The sequence below is a fragment of the Somniosus microcephalus genome, chromosome 4 (genome assembly GCF_052327205.1).
Source record: "Somniosus microcephalus isolate GS21.2 chromosome 4, FLI_Smic_1.0, whole genome shotgun sequence".
In the NCBI taxonomy this organism is placed as follows: Eukaryota; Metazoa; Chordata; class Chondrichthyes; order Squaliformes; family Somniosidae; genus Somniosus; species Somniosus microcephalus.
In genome coordinates, this window is record NC_140990.1 from 15,954,137 (window position 1) to 15,979,833 (window position 25,697).

Sequence of the window (25,697 nt, forward strand, 5' to 3'; positions counted from 1 at the left end):
TCCTTACCCCAGTCCCCCCTCCTCCTTACCCCAGTCCCCCCTCCTCCTTACCCCAGTTCCCCCATCCTCCTTACCCCAGTCCCCCCTCCTCCTTACCCCAGTCCCCCCTCCTCCTTACCCCAGTCCCCCCCTCCTCCTTACCCCACTCCCCCCCTCCTCCTTACCCCAGTCCCCCCCTCCTCCTAACCCAGTCCCCCCTCCTCCTTACCCCAGTCCCCCCCTCCTCCTTACCCCAGTTCCCCCCTCCTCCTTACCCCAGTTCCCCCCTCCTCCTTACCCCAGTCCCCCCTCCTTACCCCAGTCCCCCCTCCTCCTTACCCCAGTCCCCCCTCCTCCTTACCCCAGTCCCCTCTCCTCCTTACCCCAGTCCCCCCTCCTCCTTACCCCAGTCCCCCCTCCTCCTTACCCCAGTCCCCCCTCCTCCTTACCCCAGTCCACCCCTCCTCCTTACCCCAGTCCCCCCTCCTTACCCCAGTTCCCCCCTCCTCCTTACCCCTGTCCCTCCTCCTCCTTACCCCAGTTCCCCCCCCTTACCCCAGTTCCCCCCTCCTTACCCCAGTTCCCCCCTCCTCCTTACCCCTGTCCCTCCTCCTCCTTATCCCAGTTCCCCCCCTTACCCCAGTGTCCCCCCCCTTACCCCAGTTCCCCCCCTTACCCCAGTTGCCCCCCCTTACCCCAGTTCCCCCCCTTACCCCAGTTCCCCCCCACCCCAGTTCCCTTACCCCAGTTCCCCCCCCCCTTACCCCATTTCCCTTACCCCAGTTCCCCCCTCCTTACCCCAGTCCCCCCCTCCTCCTTACCCCAGTCCCCCCTCCTTACCCCAGTTCCCCCCTCCTCCTTACCCCTGTCCCTCCTCCTCCTTACCCCAGTTCCCCCCCCTTACCCCAGTTCCCCCCTCCTTACCCCAGTTCCCCCCTCCTCCTTACCCCTGTCCCTCCTCCTCCTTACCCCAGTTCCCCCCCTTACCCCAGTTCCCACCCCCCTTACCCCAGTTCCCCCCCCCTTACCCCAGTTCCCCCCCCTTACCCCAGTTCCCCCCTCCTTTCCCCCAGTTCCCCCCCTCCTTACCCCAGGTCCCCCCTCCTTGCCCCAGTTCCCCCCTCCTCCTTACCCCAGTTCCCCCCTCCTCCTTACCCCAGTTCCCCCCTCCTCCTTACCCCAGTTCCCCCCTCCTCCTTACCCCAGTTCCCCCCTCCTCCTTACCCCAGTTCCCCCCTCCTCCTTACCCCAGTCCTCCCCTCCTCCTTACCCCAGTCCTCCCCTCCTCCTTACCCCAGTCCCCCCTCCTCCTTACCCCAGTCCCCCCCTCCTCCTTACCCCAGTCCCCCCCTCCTCCTTACCCCAGTCCCCCCTCCTCCTTACCCCAGTCCCCCCTCCTCCTTACCCCAATCCCCCCTCCTCCTTACCCCAGTCCCCCCTCCTCCTTACCCCAGTCCCCCCTTCCTCCTTACCCCAGTCCCCCCCTCCTCCTTACCCCAGTCCCCCCTCCTCCTTACCCCAGTCCCCCCCTCCTCCTTACCCCAGTCCCCCCCTCCTCCTTACCCCAGTCCCCCCCTCCTCCTTACCCCAGTCCCCCTGCTCCTTACCCCAGTCCCCCCATCCTCCTTACCCCAGTCCCCCCCTCCTCCTTACCCCAGTCCCCCCCTCCTCCTTACCCCAGTCCCCCCTCCTCCTTACCCCAGTCCCCCCCTCCTCCTTACCCCAGTCCCCCCCCTCCTCCTTACCCCAGTCCCCCCCTCCTCCTTATCCCAGTCCCCCCCTCCTCCTTACCCCAGTCCCCCCCTCCTCCTTACCCCAGTCCCCCCCCTCCTCCTTACCCCATTCCCCCGCCTCCTCCTTACCCCAGTCCCCCCCCTCCTCCTTACCCCAGTCCTCACTGGTCAGCAGGTTATCGGTGAAGAAGCGACTGTCCAGCTCGCTCACCAAACCCGTTGCCATGACGCCCTCGCTCCCCCCGAGTGAATAATAACAACAAGAATCCAAAGTTTGAAATAATCCCCCGAGTATAAAACCAGGCGGCGACCGCCGTGAGCCCAGCGCGGCGTCACTGCCGCTCGGCCCCAACTCACTGCCCGAGCTCCGAGTCCGACTCCCACTGAGGCCCCGCCCGGGAACCCGCTCCTCACTCTGAGTGACAGGCGCTCTGGCCAATCCGCTTCCCCCGGGAGAGCCCCGCCACTCACTCTGAGTGACAGGCGCTCCGGCCAATCCGCTTCCCCCGGTAGAGGCCCACCCCGGAAACATCACACCAGCAGTTTGAATCAGGAAGTGCTGAGGGTGAACATGGCTTCCAGACAGCAGGCCGAGAGTTTGACCGAGGAAGCAATTTGTCCCATTTGTCGTGAATTCTTCACCGATCCGGTAATACTGGAGTGTGGGCACAACTTCTGCCGCTCCTGTATCACACAGTGTTGGGAAAAGAAGGAGACAAATTCCTGCCCGGAATGTAGAGAGGAGTTTCCGGAAATAAACCTCAAGGTTAATCGGGCCTTAGCGAATCTGGCCGAGAAAGCGCGAAAATTAAAGCTGAATCCGAAAGAGAAGGAAAGTAAACTTCACTGTGAGGAACATCAGGAAGAACTGAAGCTGTTTTGTGTATATGACCAGAAATTGATCTGTTACACTTGTGGAGATGCGCGGGAACACAGAGAGCACCGCGTCATGCCCATTAAAGAAGCTGTTGGAATCTACAAGGTAAAAGGGAGCAGATTTGATCACCAGATTTTTTATCACATTTTCATGGTCTAATACTTTTATTCTGTGATTTTCTCTCCTAATCCCAGAATCAACTGAAATCTTCCTTCGATTCTCTCACAGAGGCGGTTCTAGACACGGAGCGGCGGCAGAAACAGAAGATTTCCGAAATTAGGGTAAATCGCGCTGTGATGATTTTCGAAGTTTGATTCGGTATTTTTGGTTTTAATGCGGAAAACGAATTATGTTTCACATTTCATTTGGTAGGAACAGTCGAGCAGTCTGCAGACCCACATCACATCCGAGTTCGCTAAAATGCACCAGATTCTCAGTGAGAAAGAGCAGCGTTTAATCAGAGATCTCAGGGAACAAGAGGGGGAGATTCTAGAAACAATGGAGGAAAATCTTCGAGAAATTCAAGAGAATTTAAATTCTATTCAGGAGAAACTCTCAAAGTTGCAGAAATAGATGGAGCAAAAAGACGAGCTGACATTTCTGAAGGTGAGGATTATATTTCAGTTTAGTTCCGTGAAAGTTCACAGTCACAAGTTGACGGGCGAGAATTTTGACATAAATGCAACATTTTCCCAATAATTCGTCACTGATTTAAACCGATCGATTGTTTTGTCTATCCGGGGCGGAGCTGCGATTGTCACCGAACTAATCGACCTCCCACAATATCTACAGGATCCCGGGAATACCTGCAACCTCCCCGGGAATGAGTTGCCGTGATCTTGATATTTAGTCTGTAATTATTTCTGTGGTGTCCAAGGTTAATAATCTCCTGAAACTCACATTCCAATCCAGTTCCAGTCCCATGTTGTGAGTGTGTCAACTAGTCCTGGGACTCAGTGAAGTAACTACTAACAATACTAACAATAACCAGTCCCAGGACAGTGACAGGGTAACACAAAGAATTCGACCCAACACAATCGTCGCTAAGCAAAAGGAAAAATATCTGACATATTGGGCAGAAACAACAAAAACCAAAGCAAACTCAATTGCTACTTGGCCCTAAACAGACAATACAACATAGCTGATTACCTGACCATGGTAAAGGATAACAAACTGAGAAGAACCTTGACAAGGTACAGACTTAGCGAACATAGCCTAGCGATCGAAAAAGGCAGACCAGGCTGCCAAGAGAAGACAGGATATGCTCTCACTGCAGTCAGGGAGTAGTGGAGACAGAGATGCACTTCCTCACAGCCTGTGGAAAATATCAGGGCATCAGGGAGAATTTCTACCAAAAATTCTCACAAATATGCCCTGAATTCAGAAATCTGAATGACAACCAAAAACTCCCATTCCTACTGGGGGAGGAGAGAAGCTGTGTAACACTGGCGGCACACTATGTTACAGCTTGCCATGAACAGAGGGACAACCAGTAAACTAAGACAAGAGTATATATAAACAAGGCGAATGTATATTTATAAACTCAGGGATATACCTGTTTATACACTGTATGAATAGAACTGCGTTTATGTGTTCAACCATAAATGTATTTTGATGCTTTGGCAACATAAGATGTAGCTTATCATGCCAATAAAGCGATTTGAATTGTGAATTGTGTGGGTGTGTCTGGTAGGGTGGGTGTGAGAGGCAGTGTCTGTGAGTGACACTGATGTTGATTTCTAGTATCTGATACTCTAATAAGATTTTTCAACTATATCCTGTTTCTATCAGAAGCATTTAATAATTTTTCGTGTAATTTCTGATGGCCTGTTTTCAAAAATGCCGCTCATAGAATTACACAGAATTTTACAGCACAGAGACCGGCCATTCATAGAAACATAAACATAGAAGATAGGAGCAGTAGGCCATTCGGCCCCTCGAGCCTGCTCCGCCATTCGATGAGATCATGGCTGATCATCCAAACTCAGTACCCCGTACCTGCCTTCTCCCCATATCCCTTGATACCTTTAGCTCTAAGAAATATATCTAACTCCTTCTTGAATATATTTAAAGACTTGGCCTCAACTGCCTTCTGTGGTAGAGAATTCCACAGGTTCACCACTCTCTGGGTGAAGAAATTCTTCCTCATCTCTGTCCTAAATGGCTTACCCCTTATCCTTAGACTATGACCCCTGGTTCTGGACTCTCCGACCATCGGGAATATTCTACATGCACCTAGTTTGTCCAGACCTGTCAGAATTTTATAAGTTTCGATGAGATCCCCTCTCATTCTTCTAAACTCCAGCGAGTATAAGCCCAATCGACCCAATCTCTCCTCATACGTCATTCCTGCCATCCCAGGGATCAGCCTTGTGAATCTTCGCTGAACCCCTTCCATGGCAAGAACATCCTTCCTCAGATAAGGCGACCAAAACTGCACACAGTACTCAAGGTGTGGTCTCACCAAGGCCCTGTACAACTGCAGCAGGACATCCTTGCTACTGTACTCAAACCCTTTTGCTATGAAGGCCAACATAACATTTGCCTTCTTCACCGCCTGCTGCACCTGCATGCTTACCTTCAGTGACTGGTGCACAAGGACACCCAGGTCTCGTTGCACTTCCCCTTCTCCCAATCTATTGCCATTCAGATAATAGTCTGCCTGTCTGTTTTTGACACCAAAGTGGATAACCTCGCATTTATCCACGTTATATTGCATCTGCCATGCTTCTGCCCAATCACCCAACCTGTCCAAATCATCCTGGAGTTTCTCGGTATCCTCCTCGCAGCACACACGCCCACCCAGCTTTGTGTCGTCTGCAAACTTGGAGATATTACATCTAGTTCCCTTATCTAGATCATTAATGTATATTGTGAATAGCTGGGGTCCAAGGACCGATCCCTGCGGTACCCCACTAGTCACTGCCTGCCACTCGGAAAAAGACCCGTTAATTCCTACTCTCTGCTTTCTGTCTGCCAACCAGTTCTCTATCCAAGTCAATACCTTACCCCCAATCCCATGTGCCTTAACTTTACACGCTAATCTCTTATGCGGGACCTTATCGAAAGCCTTTTGAAAGTCCAAATACACCACATCTACTGGTTCTCCCTTATCTATTTTCCCAGTTACATCCTCAAAAAATTCCAGTAGATTAGTCAAGCACCATTTACCTTTTGTAAATCAATGTTGACTTTGTCCGATCCTGTTACTGTTTTCCAAGTGCTCAGCTATTACATCCTTTATAATGGACTCTAGCATTTTCCCCACTACCGATGTCAGGCGTACCGGCCTGTAATTCCCCGCTTTCTCTCTACCGCCCTTTTTGAATAGTGGGGTAACATTAGCTACCCTCCAATCCATGGGTACAGTTCCAGATTCCAGCGAATTTTGGAAGATGATCAGCAATGCATCTACTATTTCTAGGGCCACTTCCTTAAGTACCCTAGGATGTAGATTATCAGGCCCTGGGGATTTATCGGCCTTCAATCCCGTCAATTCCCCCAACACCATTTCCCTACAAATACTGATTTCTTTCAGTTCCTCCCTCTCATCAGACCCTATGTTCTCCAACATCTCTGGGAGGTTATTTGTGTCCTCCTTTGTGAAGACAGAACCAAAGTATGTATTTAGTTGGTCTGCCATTTCCTTGTTTCCCATTATAAATTCCCCTGATTCTGACTGTAAGGGACCTACGCTTGACTTCACCAATCTTTTTCTCTTCACATATCTATAAAAGCTTTTACAGTCAGTTTTTATGTTCCCTGCAAGCTTACTCTCATTCTATTTTCCCTTTCTTAATTAATCCCTTTGTCCTCCTTTGTTGACTCCTAAACTGCTCCCAATCCTCAGGATTATTGCTTTTTCTAGATTGCTAATTAATCCTCTCTCATTACATAATACCCAGTCTAAGATGGCCTGATCTCTGGTTGGTTCCTCGACATATTGTTCCAGAAAACCATCCCGTAAACATTCTAGGAATTCCTCCTCCACAGTACTTTTACTAATTTGGTTAGCCCAATCTATATGTAAATTAAAGTCACCCATGATGACTGCTGTGCCCTTATTGCACTCGTCTCTAATTTCCCGTTTAATGCCATCCCCAACCTCCGTATTACTGTTTGGAGGTCTATATACCACTCCCACTAACGTTTTCTGCCCCATGATATTTCTCAGTTTTACCCATACAGATTCCGCATCATCAGAGTTAATATCCTTCCTTTCAATTGTGTTAATCCCCTCTTTAACCAGCAATGCTACCACGCCTCCCTTTCTTTTTTGCCTATCCTTCCTAAATATTGAATACCCCTGGATGTTGAGTTCCCAGCCTTGGCCACCCTGGAGCCATGTTTCTGTAATCCCAACCAAATCATATTCATTTACCTCTATTTGCGCAGTTAATTCATCCACCTTGTTCCAAATGCTCCTTGCATTAAGACACAAAGCCTTCAGGCTTGTTTTTTTAACGCTCTCAGACCTATATGAATTATTATTTACTGTGACCATGTTTGATTTAAACCGTTGAGTTCTTTGCCTTCTAATTTTGTTTTTCTCCTTCCTGTCTTTTGCTTTTTTCCTTGTTTCCCTTTCCTCTGTCTCCCTGCTCAGGTTCCCAACCCCCTGCCACTTTAGTTTAAACCCTCCCCCAGAGCACTAGCAAACACTCCCCCTAGGACATCGGTCCCGGCCCTCCCCAGGTGCAACCCGTTTGTACTGGTCCCACCTCCCCCAGAACCGGTTCCAATATCCAAGGAATTTGAATCCCTCCTCCTTGCACCATTCCTCTAGCCATGTATTCATTTGAAATATCCTCCTATTTCTACTCTGACTAGCACGTGGCACTGGTAGCAATCCTGAGATTACTACCTTTGTGGTCCTATTTTTTAATTTACCTCCTAACTCCCTATATTCTGCTTTTAGGCCCTCATCCCGTTTTTTACCTATATCATTGGTGCCTATATGTACCACGACAACTGGCTGTTTGCCCTCCCCCTCCAAAATGTTCTGCAGCCGCTCTGACACATCCTTGACCCTTGCACCAGGGAGGCAACACACCATCCTGGAGTCTCGATTGCGGCCGCAAAACCGCCTATCTATTCCCCTTACAATTGAGTCCCCTATCACTATAGCTCTTCCACTCTTTTTCCTCCCATCCTGTGCAGCAGAGCCACCCATGGTGCCAGGAAGTTGGCTGCTGCTGCCTTCCCCTGATGAGTCATCCCCCCCCAACAGTATTTAAAGTGGTATATCTGTTGGAGAGGGGGATGGCCGCAGGGGATTCCTGCACTACCTGCCTGCGCCTCTTACTCTGCCTGCTGGTCACCCATTCCCTTCCTGCCTGTACACCCTTTACCTGCGGTGTGACCATCAGATCAATGTCAGTGTTTATGCTCCACACGAGCCTCCTCCCACCTTACTTCATCTCACCCGATCAATATATCCTTCTGTTCCTTTCTCCCTCATGTACTGATCTCGCTCCCTTTTAAATACATCTGTGCTATTCTCCTCAACTTGTGGTAGCGAGTTCCACATTCTAAACACTCTCTGAGTAAAGAGATTTCTCCTCAATTCTCCTTTGGATTCATTACTGACTCTCTTATATTTATGACCCCTCGCTTTAGACTCCCCACAAGTGGAAACATCTTCTCTACATCTGCCCCATCGAATCCTTTCATAATGTTAAAGACCTCGCTCAGGTCTCCTCTCAGTCTTCCCTTTTCTAGAGAATAATCTTTCCTGTTCACTCTTTCCTGTTAGTTGTACCCTCGCAGTTCTGGTATCATTCTTGTAAATCTCTTTTATACGTTCTCCTGCGCTTCTATATCCTTTTTGTAATATCCTCTTTCTACCTGTGTGTGGGCAGCAGTGAGAATTGGGAATTATCAGCAGCTTGTAACAATCTGGGTGTAATTTCTGCTGTCCCGATATAGACGCTCAGTCTCTGTCAACTCAGATTGTGTTTTATTTATTTCAGGAAGAAACTCGTCAGAAGAGGAGGTAGGCCATGCTCTTTACTGAAACTCTGCACAGTTTGGTAAAATAGCTCAGAAAAGTGTTTATGGTCAATTTATAACCAATTGTTTGATATTTGCAGGATTAGTGAGGACGATAATATACTGACATTAGTAGATGCCGCCCTGTCTACCGAAAAATTCAACGGCCCTTTACTATACGCAGTGTGGAGTGAAATGTTGGATGTCATGAACACAGGTAAAACTCATATAAGTTCCTTTGGCCTGATTTATATCATAATTTGATACTTTCTATGATATTTTTATGTATAACGAATCTTTTAATGCTAAGTAGTTGCAAATGAACGTGATTAAAAGCGGGCCTGGATGGAGTTAGTGTTATTCACGCACCAAATCCATCTTCTAAAAAGCATCGCCTTCAACTGGTCAGTTGAAAATGTCAGCTCCCCGAACATGACCAACACAGGGACCATCAGATGAACCACAACCTCCAGAACCCATCGATACTTTGCACACTTCAGCAACAGGAAACACCGCCCTTCCCAGCTGAACCTTTCCTCCTCTACAATAATCTCCTGATCCATCTCCATCTTGTGTGTCAAACTCATGTCCGTGACCAAGGTCAGGACAGGAAGCCTGGGAGCGAGGCTTTCTCTGCCTGTTGAGGGAGGAGTGGCGAGGGGTATAGAGTTAGCTGGTGCTCACTGTGGACCTGGGGAGCAAGCACTGGATTGCTGAAAGTGCCACCAAGGCTTATTCTCTCAATTGCCTTGAATCATTCCACTCGCCCTAGACAATTATGGCTTATACATCCAGGGATAGTTTCAGGGTAGAGGTATGACAATGGTGCATCACATTGAATAACCGCTGGTGCTTTGCCTCCACGTGCGGCCCCGTATGAAGCCTATTTGTTTGCATGGACCAGGCCGGAGATATCTGGAGGTTAAGATATTGGCCAATATTTTCTTGTCCGCATTGAGGAGGGATTTAATTTTCTACGATGAGCAATGGTGGTGACCTTTCTCTTCATATGTATTAACATGATTGTGACTACGTTAAGTGTGTCTGTGTCCTTGTCTCCAGCACATAGTGCGGGGTTTCAGTAGCGGGAGAGTAAGTTCCGCGATTAGGACCTTGTAAAACTCGGTAGGGGAGCTATTAGTTGGCGTGGGACCAGGTCACAACTTTCCCCAGATTGCTCCAGCTGCTTGTCCTAGTGCCCTGTGTCCACTGGAAGCTTGTCCCGTTGGGAGTGAAGAGCACAGTTTATGTCTCCACTCATGGTTACTGTGCTGTCCATACGTGGGGCGAGTGTGAGGATTGCTGATGTGGGAATGTGGGGACACCTCATTCAGGACACAGAACTGAAGCTTCACTTTGGGTTCTCCTGTTATTCGAGATTCTTTAGGATGGAGTGGCCTCCTTCTCCAGGAATGCGTGTCTCAGAGTAATGGGAAGGTTCCTGTTGATTAGTGTGACTATCCTCTGCTCTTGGGTCAGTAGAAAGCGGCCAGCATTGGTCCCACCCACTCACTCACAAACTTGGTGTGTTCTGAGGGTGGTGAGGAGGATCTCCTGTAGAAATGGAGCATCCACCTGTTCTTTTATGTCAGTCAGTTTTGTTTTGTCTGATTATGTGCTGGAGTTTGTTGAGATTTGTGGATATAATTTGATTGATGGACTGTATTCAGGGTGATGTCGGTTTGCTGTCTCCAGGGTGTCTCTTCTTCTTGGGGGTGTCTCTGAATCTGGGGCCTGCCCGGTTGTACCAGTTTTGTTTGAGTTCCTGTCCAGGCTGCTGTTCAGACTGATCGAGTTGTGGGCCACAGCTGCTTCATCCTCTTTTCTTCCTCTACTTTTTCCCTTGAATTATTTATTCACTGCCCTTCCTTACCTTTTCCCCTGTGGCAGCTCGTTTCCTCACTCCATCTGCGGGATGTGTTCTTCATCCAGTTAGGTGTTTGTCCCCTAATACGCTAAATATACATTGGCTGTTTACAGAATAATCTGTATTAAGACCACTTTAAACGAGCTTGAAAACTAGGAAATAATGAGTGAAAAGTATTAAACTGTTCAATCATATTAAACCACCCAATACATACAGTGACTGAGATTACTGGTACAGACATCATACAGTGACCGTGAGATTACTGGTACAGACAGATCATAGAGTGACCGTGAGATTACTGGTACAGACAGATCATACAGTGACCGTGAGATTACAGGTACAGACAGATCTTACAGTGACGGTGTGATTACTGGTATAGACAGATCAAAAAGTGACTGTGAGATTACCCTTACACATAGATCAAACAGTAATCATGAGATTCCTACTACAGACAGACCATAGAGTGACTGAGATTCCTGGTACAGACAGATCATACAGTGACCGTGAGATTACTGATACAGACAGATCATACAGTGACCGTGAGATTACTGGTACAGACAGATCATACAGTGACCGTGAGATTACTGGTACAGACAGCTCATACAGTGACCGTGAGATTACTGGTACAGACAGATCATACAGTGACCGTGAGATTACTGGTACAGACAGATCATACAGTGACCGTGAGATTACTGGTACAGACAGATCATACAGTGATTGAGATTACTGGTACAGACAGATCATACAATGACCGTGAGATTACTGGTACAGACAGATCATACAGTGACCGTGAGATTACTGGTACAGACAGATCATACAATGACCGTGAGATTACTGGTACAGACAGATCATACAATGATCGTGAGATTACTGGAACAGACAGATCATACAATGATCGTGAGATTACTGGTACAACAGATCATACAGTGACCATGAGATTACTGGTACAGACAGATCATACATTTACTTCGGGTACTGGTATAGACAGATCATAGATTGATCATGATATTACTGGTACAGACAGATCATAGCGTGATCGTGAAATTACTGGTACATACGGATCACACAGTGACTGTGAGATGACTGGTATAGGCAGATCACACAGTGACCGTAAGATTACTGGTACAGACAGATCATATATTTACTGAGGTTACTGGTACAGACAGATCATACAGTGACCGTGAGATGACTGGTACAGACAGATCATACAATGACCATGAGATTACTGGTACAGACAGATCTTACAGTGACCGTAAGATTCCTGATGCAGACAGATCAGATTCTGGAATGGTTCCCGCGATTGGAAAGTAGTAAATGTACCCCCACCATTTAAGGGAGCTGGGAGTGAGAAAACGGGGAATTACAGACCAGTTAGCCTGACGTCATTAGTAGGGAAATTGCTGGAATCTATTATTAACGTTGTGATTACAGGGCACCTAGAAAATAATAATAGGATTGGGCAGAGTCTACACGGATTTATTAAAGGGAAATCGTGTTTGACAAATCGGTCCGAGTTTTTTGATGTTGTAACTAGCAGAATCGATAAGGGGGAACCGGTGGATGTGGTGTCTTTGGATTTTCAGAAGGCATTCTATCAGGTGCCACACAAGAGGTTGTTAACCAAAATTAGGGCTCATGGGATTGGGGCTAATATAGTAGCATGGATTGAGGATTGGTTAACGGACAGAAAACAGAGAGTAGGAATAAACGCGTCATTTTCGGGTTAGCAATCTGTAACTAGTGGGGTACCGCAGGGATCAGTGCTGGGGCCTCCACTATTTACAATCTATATTAATGACTTGGATGGAGGGACCGAGTGTAATTTAGCCAAATTTGCTGATGATACAAAGATAGGTGGGAAAGCAAATTGTGTGGAGGACGCAAAGAATCTCCAAAGGAATATAGATAGGCTAAGTGAGTGGGCAAAAATCTGGCAGATGGAGTATAATGTGGGAAAATGCGAGGTTATCCACTTTGGTAGGAAAAATAAAAAAGCACATTATTATTTAAATGGGGAGAGATTACAAAATGCTGAGGTACAGAGGGATCTGGGGGTCCTTGTACATGAATCACAAAAAGTTAGCATGCAGAGACAGCAAGAAATTAGAAAGGCAAATGGAGTGTTGGCCTTTATTGCAAAGGGAATGGAGTATAAAAGTAGGGAAGTCCTGTTACAACTGTACAGGGCATTGGTGAGACCTCAACTGGAGTACTGCGTACAGTTTTGGTCTCCTTATTTAAGGAAGGATATACTTGCATTAGAGGCAGTTCAGAGAAAGTTCACTCGGTTGATTCCTGAGTTGAAGGGGTTGTCTTATGAGGAAAGGTTGAGCAGGTTGGGCCGATACTCATTGGGGTTTAGAACAATGGGAGGGGATCTTATAGAAACATATAAGATTCTGAAGGGGCTTGACAGGGTAGATGCAGAAAGGATGTTTCCCTTCGTGGGGGAATCAAGAACTCGGGGGCATAATTTTAGAATAAGGAGTCCCCGATTTAAAACTGAGATGAGAAGGAATTTCTTCTCTCAGAGGGTCGTGAATCTTTGGAATTCTCTTCCCCAGAGAGCTGTGGATGCTGGGTCATTGAATATATTTAAGGTGGAGATAGACAGGTTGTTGAACGAGAAGGGAGTCGAGGGTTACGGGGAGTGAGCAGGGAAGTGGAGTTGAGGCCAAGATCAAATCAGCCACGATCTTATTGAATTGTGGAGCAGGCTCGAGGGGCCAAATGACCTCCTCCTGCTCCTATATCTTATGTCCTTATGTTATGTTCAGAGGGACCCTGGTTCCAAATGATTCGAGGTTGACCCGTATTGGGGACAGTGATTTAACTTTATTCAGCACAAGCAAGACTTCATTCACTGCAGTATTCAAGCAGCAGTTACAGTGTATAATTGAGACTTATATTACCATTCATACTCTGGGTACAAGCCGCAACTGTGAGTAAGCTGCACCCTGTGTCTCTTGTCTCTCATCTCTTCTCGTCTCCCGGGGGTCTCCTTGTTTCTTCCTGAATTCTTCTACTGTGTCTCTGGAATCTCCTACTCCTGGAATCTCCTACTCCTGGAATCTCCTACTCCTGGAATCCTCTACTCCTGGAATCTCCCGCTCCTGGAATCTCCCGCCCCTGGAATCTCCCGCCCCCCGGAATCTCCCGCTCCCCGGAATCTCCCCGCCCCCGGAATCTCCCCGCCCCCGGAATCTCCCCGCCCCCGGAATCTCCTCCCCCCCCGGAATCTCCCCGCCCCCGGAATCTCCTCCCCCCCGGAATCTCCCCGCCCCCGGAATCTCCTCCCCCCCTGAATCTCCCCGCCCCCGGAATCTCCCCGCCCCCGGAATCTCCCGCCCCCGGAATCTCCCGCCCCCGGAATCTCCTACAATTTGTGGCTGTTAAGAACTTCTTATATCCTTACTCTCATTCAAAACCTATGGGATCCTCCTGAACAATGACTGACTGACACCCAAACCCAAAATCCAATCATAAAGATGCCACGTTGGTATCACCCTGGCTTACGCAGGCTTTTGGTCTGATGACACTCTTACATCATCTGTTTTTGACCATCAAGACTCTTTTTAAAATGTGTTTATGGGATGTGGGCGTCGCTGACAAGGCCAGCATTTATTGCCCATCCTTAATTGCCCTTGAGTAGGTGGTGGTGAGCCGCCTGTTGAACTGTTGCTGTCCGTGGGGTGAAGGTACTCCCACAGTGCTGTTCGGTAGGAAGTTCCAGGATTTTGACCCAGTGACGATGAAGAAACGGCAATATACTTCAAAGTCAGGATGGTGTGTGATATGGGTGGTAACTTTGAAGTGGTGGTGTTCACATGCACCTGCTGCCCTTGTCCTTCTAGGTGGTAGAGGACGCGAGTTTGGGAGGTGCTGTCGAATAAACCTTGGTGAATTGCTGCAGTGCATCTTGCAGATGGCACACACTGCAGCCACGGTACGCCGGTGGTTGAGGGAGTGAATGTTTAAGGTGGTGGATGGGGTGCCAATCAAGCAGGCTGCTTTGTCCTGGAAGGTGTCGAGCTACTTGAGTGTTGTTGGAGCTGCACTCATCCAGGCAAGTGGAGAGTATTCCATCACACACCTGACTTGTGCCTTGTAGATGCTGGAAAGGCTTTGGGGAGTCAGGAGGTGAGACATGGGTGGTAACTTGGAGGTGGTGGAGATTGCGGTAATTGGCCGGGTTGGATTTGTCCTGCTTTTTGTGGCCAAGACATACCGGGGCAGTTTTCCGCATTGTCGGATAGATGCCAGTGTTGAAGTTGTACTGGAACAGCTTGCCTAGAAGCGCGGTTAGTTCTGGAGCACAAGTCTTCAGCATGACAGACGGGATGTTGACAGGGCCCCTAGCCTTCCCTGTATTTTTTTAAATTTATTTTTATGGGATGTGGGCGTCGCTGGCCAGGCCAGCATTTATTGTCCATCCCTAATTGCCGTTGAGAAGGTGGTGGTGAGCCGCCTTCTTGAACCTGATGCGCTATCAATTACTCAAAAGACTGAGGTTAAGCGAGTAACTAACAGGCTTTTATTAACAAGAGAATGAAGGTGTGCCTCGAGTGGTCGACCAGTCCAGAATACAGAGGGACTGTGGAGCAGTCACCTTTATACCTGGACTCGTGGGAGGAGTCAGCCGAGGCATGTACAGACATGTACACAGTAGAATACAAACACCCACACAGGCAGGTATAACAGTGGTTTACCACATTCACCCCTTGTTTAAAAATGAGTCTGGCGGGGTGAAGTGTATTAAAAGTTTGTGTATTGGAGTCTCTCCGGAGGTCTTGTCTGCCGCTGTGATCGACGTGGCGACGGCAGGGGTAGTGAAGCTTCCGGCGTCGAGTCCCGCATAGGCTGGGGCACTGGTGTGTAGTCCTCGTGGGTGTCGAGCGGGTCGCGGGGCCCAGGCGTGCCGTCTGCTGGGGTTGGATAGTGGATCGTGGGGGGTGGTGGTAGTGGGTTACTGGGGCCCCCGAGGGTGCGAGGTCTCGTATGGAGACTGTGTCCTCCCGCCCGTCCGGGTACGCAAGGCGTGGAGGAGGTCGACCCTCTCGACCAGGGGGTCCATTTTATGGGTCCTCACGTGTCTTCTCAGTAGGACCGGCCCTGGGGACGTCAGCCATGGCGGTAGCGATGTCCCCGATGTGGACTTCCTTGGGAAGACAAACATTTTCTCATGAGGGGTGGCGTTAGTGGCAGTGCAGAGCAGTGACCGAATAGAGTGGAGCGCATCGGGGAGCACATCCTGCCAGCGGGAGGTCGGAAGGCCCCTAGACTTTAAGGCTAGCAGGGCGGCCTTCCAAACTGTCGCATTCTCTCTTTCCACCTGTCCGTTCCCCCGGGGGTTGTAACTGGTGGTCCTGCTTGTGGCAATACCCTGTAAGAACCGGGTTTTTCTGGTCCTCTTCTTGAGTTCCGTAGTACGAAGAATTCCAGGCTCGAGGGTTCGGAGAGTTAAAACAACATCATTTTGTTCATTACTGTTCGGAGTGGTCATACAACATATCGACAGTACATTCGTGTCCCGAGGGTCACACCGGGTTAGACACGTGGTGCCAGCATTTACGTCCCCGGGAGATGTCTGACCCTCTTGATGTTCCACACGCCTTCTGGCTAAGAGAGAGAGAATACCGGTGGGGAAGCCCCTATTATACCGTGGGACAAGGGTCACTACATCACTTTCCTGGCAACAAGTGTTTCGTTACATCACTTCCCTGGCAACAAGCGTTCTCCAATGGGAATCACTCAAGCCCTTTCGGTTTGACCATGATCTGGTCTTCAGTCTGGCAAGCAGGTCCTGACTTGTCTCACTGCTATGGGCACCGAACAATGGCTAGTCAACCATTCTCTAGTCAGCAGTTAGGCCCTTTCAGTGGCCCTGATCTGGTTGTTAGCACTTCGTTAACACTTGGCCTCAGGCTGAGGCAGATTCTCTGTTCTGCTAGCTTTTGCACTTTGCACAGCTGGGGCTGCTTTTTAATCTAATCTAGACTTTCCTTGTGTGAAGCCATTTTTGTAAGCCAATTCATTGCCCATTTTATTCCCATTTCCACATCCAAACCATTTTTGTAAGCCAATTCATTGTCCATTTTATTCATGTTTCCACATCCCTCCCTTTGATTCTTTATACAATCTACAAGAATCATTATATACAAGGTATACTCTTGATAGTGCACTTTATCAAAAACATACCCTGTGTCTCCGTTTTGTTTGTGTTCTGGCCATGAACACAACCAAAAGGGTTTTAATTTCGAATTTACAGATAACTGTGTAGGACCGAACAGGCTTCCTCTGGGGGTTCCCCCTGCTTTGCTGTGTCTACTTCTACCCTAATTCGGGAGAGACGAGGGGGTATAGTAGCTCCTGCACGACTTATACAACATTTGATACTATTTACAACAATAATAATTCCCAAAATTACACCACTTATAACAATCAAACCATACAGTAATTTCTGCCCCAATGTTTTCAGCCATGTAAACCATCCTTCACCCCCTCCGGCTTCAATGAAGTCGGCCAGTTGATTTTTTTATTCTCTATGCCTCCTACCCATGTTAGAAAAGGGGTAAAGGAGATGGCTAGCAATATGTTGATGGGAATCATGGTACACAATAAGTCCAATTTATTCTTCTGTTGGGGCTCCTGTCGTATCTCTTTTCACGTGTGACGCGTGTATCCAAGCCTTCTTTCCTTGTACTTTCACGGCTGCTCTTGTGGTCAACAGGATGACATACGGACCTTCCCACTTGTCTTCCAGGGGGGCTGGCTTTATTTTCTTTACCCAAACTTGTAGCCCGGGGACTAAACTGTGTCCTCCCGGTGGGGGTTCTTGCCAAGCTGCGCTGACCTGTTGGGAAGCAAAACTGACAGCATCTGTTAGATCTTTGCAATACTTTAGTACTGTGTCACTTAGAAGATGAATGTCAGCCCTACGTAGATCTATTGTTCCGGGTAGCGACATTGGTCTACCGGTAACGACCTCATAGGGGCTGAGTCCAGTGGTCCTATTCGGGGTGGCTCGAATACTACATAGGACAAGGGGTAGGGCCTGAGGCCATGGCACTCCTTCAGAGTGGTACTTAGTGAGCCGTTGTTTAATTGTCCTGTTTGCTCTTTCCACTTGTCCCGATGATTGGGGGTGGTATGGGCAATGCAATGACCATTGTATTTGTAGTAGTCTGCAAAGTTCTTTAATTATTTCCCCCGTAAAATGTGTGCCTTGGTCTGAGTCAATACATAAGGGCACGCCCCATCTAGGAATGTAATCTTTACACAAGACTTTCGCGGTTGCAGCAGCGGTGGCGCTTCGAACTGGGGTGGCTTCAATCCATCGTGAAAAGCGATCGACTATCACCAATACATCTGTATATCCCTGACATTTTGGCAAGGAAATATAGTCGACCTGTAAATGTTGGAAGGACCCTGCCGGAGCAGGTGCTTTTAACATTGGTACTTCAATTTTTTGTCCGGGATTTACTTTCTGGCATGTCACACATTGCTCCACTATTCTTTGAGCTTGAGTTCGAAACCCTTTTGCCCACCAATTTCTCTGGAATCTGGCTGTCATTTGCTGTGCGGCTATGTGTCCACACGAGTGTATTTGTTGGGCCAAAAACGGCATCAGTTTCTTTGGGCATCCTACTGCTCCCGTTTTAAGATGTTGCCATATGCCATCTTTATTGGGTTGCAACCCATTTTCTAACCATGTCCATTGTTCCTCCCTTGGGGTCTCTCTTTGCATTAGTAGGATGTCCCCTTGGTCGTTGTTTGTCGTGATATATCGCACCTGGGGTGTTGGGGGGGTAATGGTACGGGCGGCGTGTTTTGCTACTTCGTCTGCCCTAGCGTTGCCCCTAGCTTCAGGGGTATCTTCTTTGCTATGGCCCTTACATTTTAGTATGGCCACTTCTTCGGGTAACTGGATGGCATCCATTAATGCTGTTACCTCTCTTCCATTTTTTATGGGTGTACCTGCAGCTGTCAGAAAACCTCTTTGTTTCCATAATTGTCCAAAGTCATGAGCGATGCCAAAGGCATATCTAGAATCGGTATATATATTGGCCGTCTTGTCTCGAGCATAGAGGCAGGCTTGGGTGAGGGCGACTAGTTCTGCCTGTTGTGCTGAGGCCCCTCCTCCCATACTTCCTGCTCGTACTACTGCGAATTCTGTTGTGACCGCCCACCCTGCCAATTGGGTTCCTTTTTCCACAAAGGATGACCCATCCGTGTAAAGGACCATTTTGGGATTGTGTAAGGGTAGTTCCTGTGTCTCAGCCCTCTGCTGCATGGCGTCTAACAGGTTTACACAGTCGTGATCACTTTCTAGTTCTCCGGGGTTTGTCGGGGGCATCATGCTTGCTGGATTGCCCGGCCCGGATTTAGTAATGGTCAAATTATCTGTTTCCATAATCGTGGTCCATCGAGAGGCGGTCACTTGAGCTACCTTATTCATTCCTAACATGGCATGGACGGTGTGCGGGCATTGGACCACCAGCTTTTGTGATAAAACTACCGGGGCTGTAACTTCTATTGCTAGGCAGGTTGCTTGCATAGCTCTCAGACAGCTACCCCATCCTTGGGCCACCAAATCCAACTGGGTACTATAGTATCCTACGGGCCTGTCTCTGGGCCTGGGTTAGTACTGCTGTCATATAGCCGTCCTTTTCGTGTACATAGAGGCAGAATGGCATCCGCGCATCGGGAATGGCTAAAGCCGGTGCGCTACATAGAGCGCGCTTCAGTTCTTCGAACGTCCGCATTTGCTCTGGATTTAATGCGATCTGATCCCTGGAACCCGGATTGTCCTTTAGCAGTTTGGTCAAAGGCTGCGCTTTTTGGCTGTATGATTCTATCCAGAGGCGGCTGAAGTTACACAGGCCTAGAAATGATCTCGGGGCTTTTACAGTTCGTGGGCATGCAGCCATTTGAATTGCCTTTTTTCTATCCTCCGTCAGTCCCCTATTTCCCTTGGATATCTGTTGTCCTAGGTATGTGACTGTGGTTCTATTAATCTGTGCTTTATCCCACGTTGCTCTGTGTCCTGCCCGCTCTAGGTGCCCTAGGATTATCAGAAGATCTTTTTGGTGTTGCTCTTTTGTTTTTGAGGCTATAAGGATATCATCTACATATTGGATCACCGTAGATTCCAGAGGGGGCAGTGTTCGTAGGTCCGTCTGTATCGCTCGGTGGTACACCGTGGGACTACTGTGGAAGCCCTGTGGCATCCTTGTCCAGGTGTACTGTTGTTGGTTTACCGTAAAGGCGAACCACGGCTGGAGCTCTTTGGCTAAGGGTACAGCCCAAAAGCCATTGGCCATATCTATTACTGAGAAGATTTCTTCCTCAGATCCCAAGGAGTTAAAGATAACTGATGGGTCCGCCACCAATTGGGTCTTTTGTTCTATGCACTCGTTGGCCTTTCGATAATCAATGGTCAGTCCATTGGATTTTACCACTGGCCACACGGGACTGTTGGAGGCAGAGTGTGTCTTAATTAACACCCCTCGTTTTTCTAATTGTTCGATTATAGGCAAAATGCCGGCGATGGCAGCGGGGCTTATAGGGTACTGTTTTGTGGAAGGTGGCGGCTTCTCTGTGAACGTTACGGGATCCATTCGTAGGGTTCCGCACTCATATTTATCTCGCGCCCAGATAGGATGGTCCTTCAGTCCCCACTCGTCCTTACTATTCTCTTTCACAGCTCTTATCCTGCGGGGGCTGTTTTGGATCGTCCAGCCTATGTCTCCATTCCCAGTGAAGTGTAGGCTAAAGTCTAGCTTTGTCAATATGTCCAAGCCTATGATGGGGGCGATGACGGGCCCAATCCATATATGGTCCCTTGTTTCATAGGGGCTGAAACACAAGGTCATTTGGTGGGTTCTATGTAAGATGATGTCTTCTCCGCTGGCCCCTAAGGCTTTCTTAGTTTTTCCATCTAAGGGGCAGTCTTGGGCATATTGTGTGGGGAAGACCGTCAATTCTGCTCCTGTATCCAATAGGCAGTCTACTTCCAGTGGGGGTGAGTTATCTGTTTTTCCCACCAACAAAGTCATATAGAGGCCGTCCCTGGCTTGGGTGATTAAAGCTCTCAGTTGCCAAGGTACCTCTACCTTCGGGGGTTCGTTGGTGGGGTCTATTGGTTTTTTGAATGCTGTCGGGCCATGCTGTCGAAGGTTTCCCTTCCAGTGGAGTTTGAGTTCCGGTACATTTCTACCATCGCCATCTCTCCAGGGCTAAGGGTCGGTGGGGAGGGGGTAATTGCCTGGGTGTCATCCAGGCCGGCAGCGCCCAGGGTCTGCCACGGATTTGTGCCGGGTTGATTATCTGGGACTGCCTGTCCTTGCCATTGTCCTCCCCCACCTCTTCCTCCGTTATTGCTTCTTCCTCGACCCCTGTTGCCCACTCGGCATGTTCTAGCCCAGTGTCCCTCTTTCCCACATTTGTGGCAAGTGCCTGGTTTCTTATCTGGGTTTTCCCAGGGGGGTGCAGAGTTTACTCGCTCCGGGGGGTTTAGTTTCATGACTCAGAGCTTGGCACAGTGTTCTCTATCCTGGGTTACGGCTTGTTGGGTCAGGTCCGCAAAAGAAACTGCGTTTGTTTTCCAGTTTGCCATTGTTAATTTTACCAATTTTGCCAGGTCAGGTCTCAAACCATTCATAAAGGTGTTTTTCAATGGTTCATGGGTGCAGGCATCCACCTCTGCTTCGGTATTCTGTCCCATGCCAGAGTACTCTACCCACTGGTTGGCGAAACGACCGGCGAAGTCATTGGGGTCTTCTTTTTCTTTTTGGACACAGGAGGCTATTTTGGACCAGTCTGGATTGGTCGGGCCCCTTTCCTGTAGCCAATTTCTAATGGCCGTCCACCCTTCTGTCCTATCGGCTTCTGATTCTATCAGAGCTAGGTCAGGGGGGACTATTAGGACTGGTGGTGCTGGAGGTGGTACGGCAGGGGGTTGGGCTCCGACAGCTGGAGGTGGGTTGGCTGCTTGATGTGCCGCTAAGGCCACTTGGTGTGCTTGTCTGGCTGCGTTAAGTAGGGTGTTTGCTCGTCTGGTGATGGCCATATTTACTATTGCCGTCAGGGCGGCCGACTCTCTTGCGCTAACTACTACTGCTATAACCTGGCATCCATCAAATGGGTGCAGGTTATAGATTGTTCTTTTTCGTTCCAAGAACTGCCAGGCTTTTACTCCGCTTTTCTTTGGGTGCGGCATATCAGTTGCCCATTCATCTATATCTTTTGGGTTGGCCGGGTAATAGGTATAAATTCGGAGATTTCGGCCGCCTACTTCATGTTTTTGTAACCTGATGGGGGCAAGGCGTGGCGGTGGTTTCTCGGTTATATCTTCTTCATCTGATGAGTCCGTAAGAGGAGTATTTATTTTAGCAATATGGGCTTCGTTTGATCGGGGTTGGAGCGTGGGCTGTTCATATGCTGGAGGGGCTGTAGGGGGCGCTGCAGGATAGGTAGGATACAAGGGCGTCGGAGTAATCGTCACCACTCCGGGACTTTCCCTGTGTATTTCCCTTTCCTTCTTGGTTTTTGCCTTCCACTTTTCTGCTCTTTCGTTTGCTTTTTCAAGGCATTTTTGGTGTTTCTCTAACTCGGTTCTGTATTTTGTTATCTGTTCATGGAGAGCTGTTTTTTGTTCTTTTTCTTTGGCCTCTGCCACCTTCCGAGTTATTTCCCCTCTCTGCCTACACTGTTTCAAGGTGGCCAATACCCAGCCCGTTTTTCTTTTCCCTCCTTTCATACGGGTGGTCTTGCCCCATGCTCTTTTTATATCATCAAGGGACCATTGTCCTTTTGAGGCACCAAATTTTTGTTCGATATTATATTCATGTTGTGGGACATCGAATGTACTTTCTATATACTGCTTGAGTTGGATTACTATTTCTTCTAACGTGGTCTCAGGAGGGGCTCTGCCTCCTTTTTCCGTCGTTGGTTTTCTACTTGGTTCGTCATGTTGCCACAGGTCGTAGACTTAATGAATAAGTTTAAAATAGACTAGAGTCGTCCCGGACTCTGCCGCGTGCTAGCTAGCAATGGGACCTGTGCTCCGTTAACCACCAGCCAGAGGGTACGCTACCCGGTTGGTTCGTTCAATAAAGATCGCAGAGACAGGGTGCAAAAAGGGCACAATAAATTCCAGTGCTTACCTTTTTCCCCTTCCATGATGTCTTGCGATCCTGCCGACTACGCCAAGTTGTAAGAACCGGGTTTTTCTGGTCCTCTTCTTGAGTTCCGTAGTACGAAGAATTCCAGGCTCGAGGGTTCGGAGAGTTAAAACAACATCATTTTGTTCATTACTGTTCGGAGTGGTCATACAACATATCGACAGTACATTCGTGTCCCGAGGGTCACACCGGGTTAGACACGTGGTGCCAGCATTTACGTCCCCGGGAGACGTCTGACCCTCTTGATGTTCCACACGCCTTCTGGCTAAGAGAGAGAGAATACCGGTGGGGAAGCCCCTATTATACCGTGGGACAAGGGTCACTACATCACTTTCCTGGCAACAAGTGTTTCGTTACATCACTTCCCTGGCAACAAGCGTTCTCCAATGGGAATCACTCAAGCCCTTTCGGTTTGACCATGATCTGGTCTTCAGTCTGGCAAGCAGGTCCTGACTTGTCTCACTGCTATGGGCACCGAACAATGGCTAGTCAATCATTCTCTAGTCAGCAGTTAGGCCCTTTCAGTGGCCCTGATCTGGTTGTTAGCACTTCGTTAACACTTGGCCTCAGGCTGAGGCAGATTCTCTGTTCTGCTAGCTTTTGCACTTTGCACAGCTGGGGCTGCTTTTTAATCTAATCTAGACTTTCCTTGTGTGAAGCCATTTTTGTAAGCCAATTCATTGCCCATTTTATTCCCATTTCCACATCCAAACCATTTTTGTAAGCCAATTCATTGTCCATTTTATTCATGTTTCCACAACCCCTAGACAGCAGGTACTGGCGGAGTTCGTCGCTCATAAACGATGAGCCCCGGTCGCTATGGATATAGCTGGGGAAACCGAACAGGGTGAAGAGGTCGTTCAGACATTTAATGACCGTGGCACTGGTCATGTCCGGGCAGGGGATGGCGAACGGGAAACGGGAGTACTCATCAATAATGTTGAGGAAGTACACATTGCGGTCGGAGGAGGGGAGAGGCCCTTTAAAATCAACGCTAAGGGGCGAGTGGCTTTTATCAGGTGAGCCCTGTCTGGTCTATAAAAGTGCGGTTTGCACTCAGCGCAGACTTGGCAGTTCCTGGTCATGGTCCTGACCTCCTCAATGGAGTAAGGCAGGTTGCGGGCCTTGATGAAGTGGAACAACCTGGTGACCCCCGGGTGGCAGAGGTCATTGTGGAGGGCCCGCAGTCTATCGATCTGCGCGCTGGCGCAGGTGCCACGCGATAGAGCGTCCGAGGGTTCATTGAGCTTCCCGGGCCGGTACAAGATCTCGTAATTGTAGGTGGAAAGTTCGATTCTCCACCTCAAGATCTTGTCGTTTTTGATTTTGCCCCTCTGCTTGTTGTTAAACATAAAAGCAACTGAACGCTGGTCAGTGAGCAGGGTAAATCGTTTTCCAGCCAGGTAGTGCCTCCAATGACGCACAGCCTCCACAATAGCCTGGGCCTCCTTCTCAACAGCGGAGTGTCTGGTCTCCGGGCCCTGGAGGGTTCGTGAAAAGAAGGCCACGGGTCTCCCCGCCTGATTAAGGGTAGCGGCCAGGGCAAAGTCGGACGCATCGCTTTCCACCTGGAAGGGGATGGATTTGTCCACTGCGTGCATGGTGGCTTTGGCAATGTCTTCCTTGATACGGTGGAAGGCTAAGTGGGCCTCTGCCGTCAAGGGAAAAGAGGTGGACTTGATCAGCGGATGGGTCTTGTCCGCATAGTAGGGGACCCACTGGGCGTAATAGGAGAAAAACCCTAGGCACCTCTTCAGGGCCTTGAGGCAGTGGGAGTTCCATAAGGGGACGCATCCGGTCGGGGTCGGGACCGATGACTCAGTGTTCCACAACACAGCCAAGGATGGTGAGGCGGGTTGTGCGGAATATGCACTTCTCCTTGTTATACGTCAGGTTCAGGAGTTGGGCGGTGCAGAGGATTTTTTCGAGGTTTGCGTCATGGTCCTGCAAGTCATGGCCGCAGATGGTCACATTGTCCAGATATGGGAAAGTGGCCTGCAACGCATTTTGATCGACCATCCGGTCCATCTCCCTTTGGAAGACGGAGACCCCGTTGGTGACGCCAAAGGGAACCCTAAGGAAGTGATAGAGGCGGCCGTTTGCCTCAAAGGCAGTATACTGGCGGTCCTCAGGGCGGATAGGGAGCTGGTGGTACGCTGATTTCAGGTCAATGGTCGAGAAGACGCGGTACTGCGCGATCTGGTTGACCATATCAGCTATGCGGGGGAGTGGGTAAGCGTCCAGCAGGGTGTAGCGATTTATTGTCTGGCTGTAGTCGATGACCAGGCGCTGCTTCTCGCCGGTCTTAACGACCACAGCCTGGGCTCGCCAGGGGCTGGTGCTGCCCTCAATAATCCCCTCCTTCAGGAGCCGCTCCACTTCGGTTTTAATGAAAACCCTGTCCCCGGCACTGTATCGCCTGCTCTTTGTGGCGATGGGCTTACAGTCGGGGGTGAGGTTAGCAAACAGTGGGGGGGGGTGACTCTGAGTGTGGAGAGGTTGCACCTGGTGCGCGGCGGGCAATTTGGAAGCTGCTGGCTGCGGACTGTGAGTGGGGGGAGGGGTCCACCGTATGCCATCGTAACACTTTTAAGGTGGCACTGAAAATCTAACCCCAGTAGAACGGCAGCGCAGAGGTGGGGCAGGACCAGAAGTTTAAAATTATCGTACACAGTCCCGTCTACTAAGAGTGTCACCATGCAGTAGCCGCCAATGTCCGCCGACTGGGACTCGGAGGCCATAGAAATCCGCTGGTGCGCAGGCTGGACTGGGAGAGAGCAACGCCGCACCGTGTCGGGGTGGATGAAGTTCTCCGTGCTCCCAGAGCCAAAAAGGCAGGTTGTTTCGTGACCATTTACCTTAATGTCCATTGTGGACCGGGCCAGTTGGTGCGGTCTCGCTTGGTCCAGCGTAACGGAGGCCAGCGTAGGGGTCGGTGTGTCGCTGCGGGTATCGGATGAGGCGATGTTGGGGGCCTGCTGCGTCCCGGCTGGCGTCCAAGATGTCGGCGTCCATGATCCCCATGTGGCTGGAGGCGTCCAAAATGGCTGCTGTTCCGGTGGTTC

General features: G+C 49.3%; 1 pseudogene across 1 annotated transcript in view; it reads left to right on the forward strand.

Moving 5' to 3' along the window:
* The first annotated feature begins 2,661 nt into the window (after positions 1 to 2,661).
* LOC147118346 (zinc-binding protein A33-like) overlaps positions 2,662 to 25,697 on the forward strand; it is a 30,411-nt pseudogene continuing 7,375 nt past the window's right edge. The window contains exons 1-5 of the transcript XR_015077863.1: positions 2,662 to 2,694; positions 2,784 to 2,870; positions 2,962 to 3,195; positions 8,562 to 8,584; positions 8,682 to 8,797. The product of XR_015077863.1 is annotated as a zinc-binding protein A33-like (transcript). The remainder of the gene's footprint in view (positions 2,695 to 2,783; positions 2,871 to 2,961; positions 3,196 to 8,561; positions 8,585 to 8,681; positions 8,798 to 25,697) is intronic.